This window comes from Trachypithecus francoisi, unplaced genomic scaffold (assembly GCF_009764315.1).
Source record: "Trachypithecus francoisi isolate TF-2019V2 unplaced genomic scaffold, Tfra_2.0 Lachesis_group15, whole genome shotgun sequence".
Taxonomy (NCBI): Eukaryota; Metazoa; Chordata; class Mammalia; order Primates; family Cercopithecidae; genus Trachypithecus; species Trachypithecus francoisi.
This window is the reverse complement of record NW_022681460.1, coordinates 104,840,687-104,854,279: the sequence shown is the minus strand read 5'-3', so window position 1 is coordinate 104,854,279 and position 13,593 is coordinate 104,840,687.

Genomic DNA, 13,593 nt, shown 5'->3' with positions numbered 1-13,593 from the left:
GTCTGGCTCCGTTGCCCAGGCTGGAATGCAGTGGTATGATCAGAGCTCACTGCAGCCCCAAATTTCTGGTCTCAAGTGATCCTCCCACCTTAGCATCCCAAGTAGCTGGGACTACAGGTGTAAGCCATGACACCTGGTGAAGTTTTTTTTAGTTTTTATTAGAGACAAAGTCTCTCTGGGTTGCCCAGGCTGGTGATGACTCCCTTAAGATACAGAAATGACCAATCTGCCTGCTTTCAAAGGACACACGCTTTAACGGGAGGAGTCTGATTAAACACACACACACACACACACACTAACCAAATAATATTTAGATAGAGCTAGGCTATAGGAGAAAATGAAGCTAAGTAATGGGATAGTGGCTGGAGTGGAGGCTACTTGAACTTGGATGATCATGAACAGCGTGTGACGGGCAGCAATGTTTGAGATGAAACTTGAATGGCGAGAAGACGACAACCACAGAAAGGTCCAGGGGAAGAAATTCCCAAGCAAAGTGCAAAGGTGAGTGTGAGGAAAGTTCCAGGAAGATAAAGAAAAAGGACCAAGGGAAAAGACAGCAGGATTTGGTCTGAGATATAAGCAGGAGATTATGGCACTCCTTCTAGGCCACAGCAAGAAATTGATTTTAATTCTAGGTAAAATAGAAGGCTGGAGGAAGATTTTAATAAAGATGCATGCAATTCAAGATATGGGTTTTTGTCATTGTTCTTAATCACTCAACCAGTGAGGTCATGCATTGATCGTAGGATGTCAAGGTTGGAAGCAGAGACCTTAGAAGATGCTGCTGTCACTGAATGCAGATTTCATAAGGAGTTGCAGTGAAGGTAGAAGCATGTTTCATGGATCTGTGCAAAGGCAGAACTAGAAGCACTTGCTGATGGTTTCTACATAGCAGGTAAGAGGGAAAGAGAAATCAAAGGTGACTTGTAGGTTTGTAGTTTGAACAGCTAAATGGAAAATGAGGTCATTTACTAAGACAAGAAAGGAAGGAGGAGAGAGAGGTATGCTAAAGATAATGAGACTCAGAAAAGCCAAGAGACTCATTCAAGGTTACATGGCTGGGAAATGATGGAGGCAGACCTGGGACACTGGTCCCTGGGACTCCAGGGCAGGGTTCAGATGGTAAAGCAAGCTGAATTTCCATGCCAGGTTCAGGGAAACACTGAGGGGAAAATCAAATCAGTAACCCAGGCAAATTCAGGGCATACCACATGGCTGATCTATTTTCAGCACCTACTCTTGTGAAGGCTACTTGTAGAATCTTAGAATTAATAGAATTTTCGAGCTGAGCAGATCCTTGGGCTCAAAAGGGCATCTGCGCCTTTGCAAACATGATTCACTGAATATCCCCTGAGTAGGCAGATGGGTCAGGCTGCTGAGTAGACTTTACTTTAAATGGAGCTCCGGACACAGACCCATCTTCCAAGCCATCCTATTCACTTTCTCCCCACTGTCAAAAGGAACAGGACATTATATAAACCTTCTGAAATGCCAAAAGGAGGAATTCTATATTTAACTCCCCTCCCAGCATCCAAACATCACATGATGGAATGTTGAGATCTAATTCAACAATGTTGAGTAACAGGGATATAACCCAGGGGACTCTCTCTCTCTTTCTTGCTTCTCCTGCAACTTCCCGTCTCCAGCCACCCACTGTCATGTCTTCATTAAGGAAGTTTGGGAACAGACTAGCTCAAGCAGGTCCCCAGGAAAGTAAACAGCTGGGGGAGTCAAATGGATTACGCTAACGGAGATGCTATTAACACAGATATAGCTGCCAGGGAGCTGGAACTCAGAGCCAAACACAGGCTCATCTATTCAGCTATCCTGAGAGGTGTGGGGACTGAGGACTAAGAGGGACAGAGGCAGCAGAATAAAAACCAGTGCTTTCAAGGTTCAGGAGGCAAATGAAATGGAACTTCAGCTTCTGCATCTCTGCAGTCGGGACTTTTGTTAGAAAAGCACTTAAAAAAAAATTCAAGGCACATCTACAAGATTTCAAGAGCTGGCATGATGGAAAATAGCGGCAGGGGCTGATCAAGATGGCATGGAGTGAGGCTTCTGAAAATACTTATTGACCAGCTTGCATGCTGTGGATGATCGATAAATATTAAACACCGAGGCTAGTGGAGAACAGGTTTTAATGAGGCCCAGAACAGCATGTAGAGTGGGCTGCAGTAGTGAGGGGCCACAGAGATGCTAAGCAACCAGTCTCATATCTGCAGGTCCCCCATGTCCATGCCTTTCCCTGGGCTGTTCTCAGTTACAAAGAAAAAGCAAACCAACTCGGGGAAATTCATCGGGAAGCTGGAGGCTAAAGGGTCCCTCCCGGCATGGCCAAGGCCTGCCACTCCAGTCTCTTCTCACTACTTACCCCATTTTTTTTTTTTAATGCTCAGAGTATAACAATAAATAAGAGGGACAGAGGGCACCTCTGCTCTCGGAGTTTCCAGGCTAATGAGAGAGGCCTCGAACGCATTGACAAGACCAGAGTAGGAAAGTACTTCCTATGATAAGCCCTCAGAGAAAGTGTGTCTGTTTCAGCCAAGAAGATCAGGGAAGACTTCCTGGGAGACATGGCTTTTGAATGGGAGTAGCCAGTTTAAGACGTGGGGAACAGCAGTTCGTATGGAGAACATGTCATGTGCAATGGCCTAAGTACCTGCTGTTCTCTTTGCTTTTAACACACTTGTGCCCCTGACCCACCATGGATCTTGCATTCTCTTTGCTAGTATCACTCTGCCTAGAGTGGCACAGCAGGAAGAATAATTTGCCATTATTATTAGCATGTTATTATTGTTATTATTACTACTACTGTTATTATTTTACTTAAGAGCACTTACGATGTGTCAGGCACTGCACTAAGCATTTTACCACCATTATTCTCCTCTAAGCTCCATATCCCTAGAAAAAAGTGTTATTATAATCCCCATTTACAGTTGAGGAAACTGAGGTTCAGAGAGGTGAAATAGGCTGGGTGCGGTGACTCACGCCTGTAATCCCAGTACTTTGGGAGACTGAGGCAGGCAGATCACTTGGAGGCAGGCAGATCACTTGAAGTCAGGAATTTCAGGCCAGGCTGGACAACATAGTGAAACCCCGTCTCTACTAAAATTACAAAAATTAGCTGGGTGTGGTGGTGCATGCCTGTAATCCTAGCTACTCAGGAAGCTGAAGCAGGAGTATCACTTAAACCTGGGAGGTAGAGGTTGCAGTGAGCTGAGATCATGCCACTGCACTCCAGCCTGGGCAACAGAATGAGCACAACAAGACACTGTCTCAGAAAAAAAAAAAGAAAAGAAAAGAACAGAGGTGAAATAACTTGTCCAAAGTCAACTCAGACACTAACAGGTGGCAAAGCTGGATCTGGGGCCATGCAACATGTCTCCAGTGCACCTAAACGGGTGCTATACCACTTACCACTAGATCATCCTACGTCTAATGTAAAGCCACACATTGAGCTGTCATGATGGCTTTCTTACCTACTTCTCATGTCTCTTGACATTTATCGTGCAAGATCTAGTCCATAGACATTGGAATCATTCAGACATGAGGCTAAATCCCATAGCCACCACTAACTAGATCTATCATTTTAGGCAAGCTATGTGAACTTTCAATGCCTCTGTTTCTACAACCACAAAGTGGGGATTTTAATACCTATGTCATGAAGGACTACAGAAAGAAGCAAGATGATATGTTTAAGCAGTGTAACAGAAGACCTGGCACTTAACAGGTTATAAGCTTCCCATTGCTGCTGTAACAAATTGCCACAAAGTTAGCGGCTTAGAGCGATGTAAAATTAAAGTCCTGGAGGTCAGAAATCTAAAATGGACCAGCAGGGCTGCCTACTGCTTCCTTTTAAGGCTTTAGAGAATCCATTTCTTATCTTTTCCAGTTTGTAGAGTCTGCCCACATTCCTTAGCTCATGGCCACATAGCTCTAACTCTGTTTCCATGGTCACATCTCCTTCTCTGACTCTTCCAGGCCCACCTCTTATAAGTACACTCATGATTATATTGCACCCACCAGATAATTTTGGATGAGGCTCTCATCTCAAGATGGATCCATAACTTAATCACATCTTCAAAATCCCTTTTGCCATAAATCTTAACATTTCCACAGGTGTCAGAGTTTAGAAGGTGAACATCTTTGAGAGGTCGTAGTTCTAGCTGCCAGGCCACCCTCTTGCTCCCCAAAGATTCACCCCATCCCCCCAAAAGTAACTCATGATAGTGTCAATTCAAAATCCAAATTTTTCATCAAAATCTCATCAGACCAGGCACAGTGACTCACGCCTGTAATCCTCGCATTTTGGGAGGCCAAGGCAGGTGGATCACCTGAAGTCAGGAGTTCAAGACCAGCCTGGCCAACACGGTAAAACCCGTCTCTACTAAAAATACAAAACTCAGCCAGGCATGGTGGTGTGCACCTGTAATCCCAGCTACTCTGAAGGCTGAGGCACAAGAAGAGCTTAAACCCGGGAGGTGGAGATTATAGTGAACCGATATCATGCCACTGTACTCCAGTCTGGGCTGACAGAGTGAGACTCAGTCTCAAAAAAATAATAAATAATAAATAAATAAATCTCATCAGCTCAAATGTCTAAAATCTTATCTCAATCACCTAAATCAAGTACTTATAAGAATCTGAGCATGATCCCTCCTGGGTCAAAGTTTCTCTCCAACTGTGGACCTGTAAAACTGGAAAACGGATTATCTGCTCCCCAGATGTAATTGTGGAACAGGCATGGGATGCCAGTTATAGGCGTTTTTGATCAAAAAAGGAAACAATGAAAAGAAAAAACAAGTTACCACATCCAAACAATTTTGGAATTCAGTTAGGCAGTCCAGATGCAGTGGCTAATGCCTGTAATCCTAACACTATGGGAGGCCATGGTGGGTGGAATGCTCAAGCCCAGACATTGGAGACAGCCTGGGCAATGTGGTGAAACCCCACCTCTAAAGAAAAAAAATACAAAAACAGGTTAGCTGGGTATGGTGGCACATGCCTGTAGTTCAACCTACTCAGGAGGCTGAGGTGGGAGAATCACTTGAGCCCAGGAAGTTGAAGGTGCAGTGAGGAGTGATCACACCACTACACTCCAGTCTGGCCTTCAGAGTGAGACACTGTTTCCAGAAAGAAAAAAAAAAAAAGGATAGGAGAGATTCAGTTAGGTAAACATTAGGTTGCAAAGCCTAGAAATAATCCTCTCCCGTCTCTGTCCTTTGAGCTTGAGGCTCTACCTTCTGAGCAACCAGTCCTTTCTCATGAAGGGTAACATGTGTTTGCAGCCTAAGAGTTTTAAGTCATTTCTTCCCTGTAAAATTTGGGGATTATATCATAGGTGAGAACTGAACAATGAGAACACTTGGACACAAGGCAGGGGACATCACACACTGGGGCCTGTTGGGGGGTGGGGGGATGGGGGAGGGATAGCATTAGGAGAAATACCTAATGTAAATGACCAGTTGATGGGTGCAGCAAACCAACATGGGACATGTATACCTATGTAACAAACCTACACATTGTGCACACATACCCTAGAACTTAAAGTAAAATAATAATAATAATAAAATAATTTGGGGAGTGTAATGGGCCTTCTTTCATTTTATCTTCTCTGTTCCCTTGGGTCCAAATTGCCTGTGTTTATGCTGGTAGGAAATTTCAAAAACCTCTTGGGTCTCCTGTGTATGTCATGAGGATTCACTCCATCAGACAAAAAGATGTTCTTCACAGTCCTTTCCTGGATAATCCTAATATCTATTCTTCACTTCTGGTTAGACGGCCAAGGGGTACATGAGTCTCATACCTAATCTCTTCAAACAGCCCTTTGTGTGGCTGAATACTGGGACTTTTTATCTTTCCAAGGAACTAGCAAAAAAAACTGTTCAGCCATACCCTTTCCTGACATGCTTTCCTGATAGTAAATCTCCTAATTTTAGCATCTTTTGCAATCCAGATAGGCTGAGAATTTTCCAGGTCATCAAATCTTGGTTTCTTTTTGCTTAACAGTTCTTCCTTCAATCTATCTCTTTCCTCTCACATTTTACTAAAAGGATCAAGAAGAATCCAGGCTGCCCCTTCAACACTTTACCAAGCTCATCGCTTGCAAGTTCAGATTTCCACACAACTGTAGCATTTAATTCAGATAAACGTTCTGCCACTATATAACAAGGATGTCCTTTCCTCCAGTTTTCAATAACATTTCCTTCTTAGGTAGCCCTCACTGGTAGAGCGTTTAACGTCCACAATTCTAACTAAAGTCTGTTTATGATGATTTAGGTATTCTCTAAAATGATATATGCTTTCTCTAACATGTTTCTTACTTTTTTCTGAGTCCCCAGAAACAGAGCTGTTAGCATTCATATTTCCACTCACAGTCTGTTGAAGGATGTCTAGTCTTTTTCTGATGTGTCTCCAAATTCTTCTAGCCTCTACCCAACACGCAATTCCAAGGCCACTGCCACTTTTTAAGGTATTTGTTACAACAGAACCCTATTCCTGGCACCAAAATCTGTATTATTGAGGGTTCAATTAAAGGAAGAGATGAGCAGGAGACCTATATTAAGAAACACATGACAAGGAATTGGCTTACATGATTGTGGGGAATGGCTAGGCAAGTCCAATATCCACGGAGCAGGCTGGAACTTCTGGGCATGAGCTAAGCCTTCTCTCCTTGGGTGGAACTTATTCTTCAGAGAAGCCTCAGCTCTACTCTTAAGTCCTCTGATTGAATCAGGCCCATCCACATTACGTAAGATGATCTCCCTTAAAGTCAACTGATTATAAGCTTTAATCACATCTACAAAACACCTTCACAACACACTACATTCGAGTTTGACTAGGTAACTATAGACTGTAGCCCATCCAAGTTGACACATAGAACTGACAGGTGTTGCACTCATCATGCTGCGTCCCTAAGACAGCCTCTCATGCATTTCTCTATCTCCTCCCCTGGGGCCCAGGTCCAGATAAGCACATACAAGTTAAGTGGGCAAGTCTAAAGGATAAAGTGGGCTTATCCTTTCAATCACTCTACTTTCCATCACTCTCCCTTCCACCCTTTGCTCCACCATCCAACCCCACTGGTTCTGAAGGTTTCCTATTGAACCACCCTCCCAGAAAGCCCATCATCTTCTGCTTTGGAAAAGCAATATTGTAAATATTGGAAGTATAACCTCCAGCACACACACACACACACACATCATCCCATCTCTTCAACAGATGAAGGCTAAAACAACTAAAATCCAAGAGTAAATCTCCAGCTACAAGCACAAGCTCAAATAGCAACAGGAACTTCAAGGAGGAGACTCATTTGCAACCAGGTTCTAATGAAACCAGGTCCTCCTTCCAAGAAAATCAAACTGTGTAACTCAGATAGCCAATTTAGGACGCAAGACGCCTTTGGCTAATTATACTCAATTGTAGACCTGTTATCCATGGTGTTAGACAAGGACTAAAGGTTAAAGATACTGATTAATAATTAATAAACTATCTCATTTAAAAAAATCATTGCAATATTTTGCTCTGCATATTCTAGGTGACCTTTTCCTTCACATTTTTCTTCATATTTCGGATGAATTTATCCATCAGTGGAAATGTCTTGAAAGAATAAGTTCATTCCACCTTCACAAGGATGATAATGATGATGATGCTGATAGCAGCTACCATTTATCGGGGAACTAACCTTGGGCCACACAACTATGCTAAGCACTTTATATACAATGTTTCATTTTATCATTATTATGATCTGAGGCCCTGAAAAAGAATTTGAGCTCCCAGTGGTTTGAGAAATGACCCCAGGAAACACTGGTAAGAGGAAAGAGACGTGAGACAGGGAAGTAAAAGGAAACAAATGGTGGATTTTAAATTAAGTGACTGCTTAGGGCAACTGGGCCTTAAAATCACTAGAGACACATCTGGGATATAGCATAAAATATCTACTCTACATCACAGTTATCCTGCCTACAAGACAAAGGACTGAAGTGCTTATCCACAAATCCCTACCGTTGCCTGCTTCCAGCACCTTCGCTACCCCTGCAGGTGGGCTAAACCTGCTACCAAAGCCAGAAAAGACGGAGTCGGAGGGGTTCATAGTGATCAGGCTTCCATATATGGAGGCGAAGACTGTGGGCACATGGGAAAGCCCCAACAGCACATGCTACACAACCCTAATAAGTAGGTGGTAGCACCCTCATTTAAAAGGAGAACAAAAGTGAGGCTCAGAGAAGATAAAGTAACTTGCTTAAATGATGAGGCTGGATTGTAAGCAGGTCTGACTCTAAAGTCCCATTCTTGCCCACTACACATGCTGACAGGTGTTGCTATTTTCTCCATCTTAGTTCGAGCTGTATCACCCACACCTGGAGGTCTGCAAGGACCTAATGCTTTCACCTGCCTCCAGACCTTCCTGCACACGGAACAATTTCATTTCCCTTCCTTAGCTACTTACAAAACAGAGGACGAAGTTCAGACTCCTTATTCAGGCACTCGATTATTCCCGTGAGCTGGCCCTGTGGCCACCATTTGTCTTCTTGCCCCAGCCCTGGTCTACATTTCCTTAATTCAACTCACGTGCCATTTTTCTTCTTTTCAATGAAAACTCACTGTGCACCTATTCTGTGGGAGACACTATAGCTTCCTCCTCTGTAAAATGGGGGTAACTGTAGGGTTAAGAGCATTAAATGAGAGAGTGTGACATGCTTAGTACAAAGTAAGTGCTGAAGTAATACAAGCCTGCATTATCATGAGCCCACCCGAGAGTCATGACTTTATCCTCAGAGCCAGGGATGTGCCACATAGTACTTGTCACAAACTTCTCGATACTGAACATGATCTCCCTGACTCTGAGAAGCCAGCTCCTTGAGATAATAGGCTGTACCGTCTGGGATGACAGAAAGAACTTTGGGCTTATAGCCAGAAGCCAGATTCCAAATTCAGATTTTACCAATCCCTGGCCACAAGACTATGACCATATGAATCCACTCCCAGACCCTAGTTCTGACATCACCCAGGTGGGCAAGGCACTTTCCTCATGGCATTAGTAGAAATTAAAGGCTCTGTAGATATTTCATGAAAAGTGGGCTCCTTCCATCAAGCCTAAATCATATTAGTGTGTGACATGGTTAAAACTGAAGACTCAGAAGTCAGAGAGGGCTGGGTTTGAAACCAGATTCAATCACTATTCAGCTATGAGACTGTATCAGTCCATTTTCACACTGCTGTGAAATCACTATTCAGCTATGAGACTGTATCAGTCCATTTTCACACTGCTGTAAAGAACTATCCGAGGCTGGGTAGTTCATAAGGAAGAGAGATTTAATTGACTCACCACTCCACATGGCTGGGGAAGGAGACCTCAGGAAACTTACAATCATGCTGGGAGACGAAGAGGAAGCAAGGAACATCTCACTCGGCGGAAGGAGCGGGACAGGGAGCAAGCGGGGGAATTGACACGCACTTTTAAACCATCAGATCTCACGAGAACTCACTCACTATTTTCCTCCCCCATTATCCAATCACCTTCCAACAGACCCCTCCCTGACACGTGGGGATTACAATTTGAGATGAGATTTGGGTGGGGACACAGAGCCAAACCATATCAGAGACATTGTGCACTCTGTTTCCTTCTATGAGCCTCAGCTTTTCCATCTGTCAAACGGGGGTAAGAACAGCATCCCAGAGTTACTGTGAGGATTAAATGAGATATTTAAAGTACCTGGCACAGCTTCTTGCACATAATAAAATTTCAATACATGCCAACTATTATTATTGCTATGCCATCATTATCAGAATGTTTTGAATATAGAATTGCTTGAGGATAGTTTACTGAATGATGAATGAATTAAGTGCTGAGAGAACATCATCCGCTAAGGCCTGAGTACCTAGATTTCAGAATTCTTGGTATGGAAGTTCTCCAGTGGGGAAACAAAAAGCCTTGCAATTAAGAAAACTGAAAAAGAACAGAACAGCCTTGGCCCAGTTGCCTAAGACCAGTCATGTGTGAAATGCCTGAGAACACCTGATGGAGACAGCACGGATCAGGCCAAGTCAAAATTGAGAGCATGAAACAGACAGCCCTGGAGGCCTGGAATCTGCTGAGGCCATTTCCTTCCAAGACCTAGGGGTGGAAGCTTGGGGGTCAAGTCTGCTTTGACAGGCTGTGTGCAGAACACTTTTGCATCTCGTGTCTCAGTAACGGGAGGTCAGGGTGAGCTTCCCCCACAAATCCCAACAGGTGTTTATTATACCCTGTGGGGAGGCAGGGAGAGGAGAGGGAGATGTCTCTTCTGAAGAGGCCTAGGACAAGAGGGGCAGCTGAGAGCCTCATTACAATGAAAACAGAAAATAGATCAAATTAAAAGCCAACTAAAAACAAAAGCCAATCTGCTTCCATTGTTAAAATGCAGATTCCAGTTGTCAGTCTGCGTAGGGCCTGGCCTCTGCAATTTAAACAAGACACCCCAGGGGATATAGATGTGGCTGGTCACACTTTGAGTAGTAAGGCCTTGGATGTTACTTAGTCCAGCGTTTCCAAACTTTCTTTAAGAATCACCTGGGGATACCTTGTTAAAAAGGCACGTATCCAACCTTACCCAAATACACTGAATCAAAATGGGGCTGGGGGGAATACCCAAGAGGCTGTAAGTTTAAAGAGCTCCACAGGTTATTTTTAATATCAGAGAGGTTTCGGAAACACTGATTTGGTCTGTATCAGGTGCAGCAAATTCAAATATGTGCAGAACCCAGACAGATGAGACAAATAATCTTTTTTTTTTTTTTTTGAAGGGAGTCTCGCTCTATCCCCCAGACTGGAGCACAGTGGCACAATCTTGGCTCACTGCAACTTCCGCTTCCCAGGTTCAAGTGATTCTCATGCCTCAGCCTCCAGAATAGCTGGGATTACAGGCACCTGAGATCCAGTAAATGAGAAATAGGACTCTATAGCCATGCTGAATGTTTCATAAGGCCTGGCATAATTCAAATTCTGCCCTGTAATCAGGCTGTCCCAGGCAACCCAGGCAAGATTAAAGAAATATTAAGTTTATTTGCTTTGGGCTGGAATATATATAACTCAGTGTAGTTCCACTGGTTACCTTATGTTCTGTGGATCTGCATTTCTAAGTGGCAATTGACTGCATGCTGTTAATTGATTTTTTCAATAAAATCGATTAGTATTTAATGTATTTTGTTTCACTGGCAAAACACACAGTATACCATGAAGATAAAAAGCCACAGGATAAGAAGAGTCCCTGGTGAAGAAAAGGTGAGGAACTTCAGAATAATTCAGGCCCAGATCTCTTTCAAAGATTTGGAAACTGGGTTCCCAAAAAGAGAAGTGACATGTCCAGGGTCGGAGTGATAGTGACACAGTCAAGACTAGAATCCAAGTCTTCCCTGACTCTCAATCTAGTAAATTTTTCTATTGTAATTCAAATAGGTAGCCTACGGGAGAATCAGATCTTTGGTTTTCTCCGGTCCAGAAAACACTTTCTTCTGGCAGTTTTGGAGAACAAACTGTCCCCACTTTTCCTTCCATGTAGCTCAAGTGGGGCAACCTCAGCATCTCCAGCTCTCAGGATATGCACATGACCAGCCTGGTCAATTAGTGTATTCCTATCCTGAACAATGTGATTGGTTTATTTATGGGCACATGAGTAAGAGGAGTCTAATCAGAGTTCGCCCTGGGAGTTCTGATGAAGCTACCAGGAAGTGGACTGCGCACTCCGTTTCCCCTGAGTCACTTAACTGATAGAATAAAGATGCAGCACTTCTTCTAGTGACTGTCTTGACACACTGGGAGTCCGGGTGAGGAGACATTCCCTGAATAAAACCAATACAGGCTGGGTGTGGTGGCTCATGCCTATAATCCCAGAACTTTGGAAGGCCAAGGTAGGAGGACTGCTTAGGCCAGGAGTTTGAGACCAGCCTGCACAACATAGTGAGACTCCATTTCTTCAAAAATAAAAATAAGTAACCAGGCATGGTGGTGTGCGCCTGTAGTCCAAGCTACTCAGTAAGCTGAGGTGGGAGGATCACTTGAGCCCAGGAGGTTGAGGCTGGAGTGAGCCATGATCATGCCACTGCACTCCATGATCATGCCACTGCACTCCATCCTAGGAGACAGAACAAGACACTGTCTCAAAAAAATAAAAAATAGGCAGGCGCAGTGGCTCACACCTGTAATCCCAGCACTTTGGGAGGCTGAGGTGGGTGGATCATGAGGTCAGGAGTTTGAGACCAACATGGCAAATATGGTGAAACCCCATCTCTAATAAAAATGCAAAAATAGCCAGGCGTGGTGGTGTGTGCCTGTAGTCCCAGCTACTTGGGAGGCTGGAGGCAAGAGTATTGCTTGAGCCCTGGAGGTAGAGGTTGCAGTGAACCAAGATTATGCCACTGCACTCCAGCCTGGGCAACAGTGCAAGACTCTATCTAAAAAATAAAAAATAAAATAAAATAAAATAAAAAATAAATACAGTGAATACAGAGAAGAATCAAGTGGAAAAGCAGAAGAGACTGAATCCCAATGATACCTGGATCTACCCAGGCTGGAAGATTCTCGCTATTTTCAGTTACATCACCCACCTTGTCTGACTTCCTACAGCTGCCATTGGTTAATAACAACTGTAATGCCAGAGCTTTTCATATCTTTCTGTTGTAAAAATTGAGATTTTACAGATGATGTTCATTTACACTATGGCATGCCATCTTTAAAGCGTCTCTGTGAGGTAAATAGGCCAAGGGCTATTTTCCACATTTTACAAATGAGATACCGAAGCTCAGAGGGGAGTGATGCGTTGCCAGAGGTCACACTGCTCACCAACAGCAGGACAGGGACAATAAATCTGGTCTTATGACTCCAGTTGAGAGTGCTTTCCACCACAGCACTATGTCTAACCTGGTGGAAACGCAGCAACTTCACTCTCTCCTCACCTGCCTCAACTTAGGAGAAGGCTCTGCCTCTCCTATCACACTCGACACGGATATGTTTCTTGAGGCTGATTCCAGCTCAAAGCTTCATTGCAAAATTCTTCCAGGCTACCTTTTCTGAGTTATACGAAATATCCCAAAGTGCCCATTTCTTACCATTCCAGGGTGCAAAAGAGCACGAACCCACAAGAAGATATTGGAAGATTTACTGAGTCACAAGGAAATGAGGAAACAAGAGCAAAGTAAGGAAGTTATATAAGGGCTACAAAAAAAAAAAAAAAAAAAACATAAAACCGAAGGTTAAGGTTAGCTGCAGCATACAGAGTCTTGCAGCTTACATTTAGGAAGAGGGATAAGTTTAAAGAACAGATAAATTAAATTAAAAAGACATAAGGCTCCGTAAATGTCAGAGTCCTGACTTAAACTCAACCATTCAGGCTCAAGTTAAACCAACCAAAGTGGCCAAGCACAATGGCTCATGCCTGTAATCTCAACAATTTGGGAAGCCAAGGCAGGAGGATCACACAAGGCCAGGAGTTCAAGACCAGCCTGGGCAACACAGCAAGACCCTGTCTCTACCAAACATTTAAAAATTATCCAAGCATGGTGGTGTGTGGTGCTGGTATAGTCTCCGCTACTCAGGAGGCTGAGGAGGGAGGA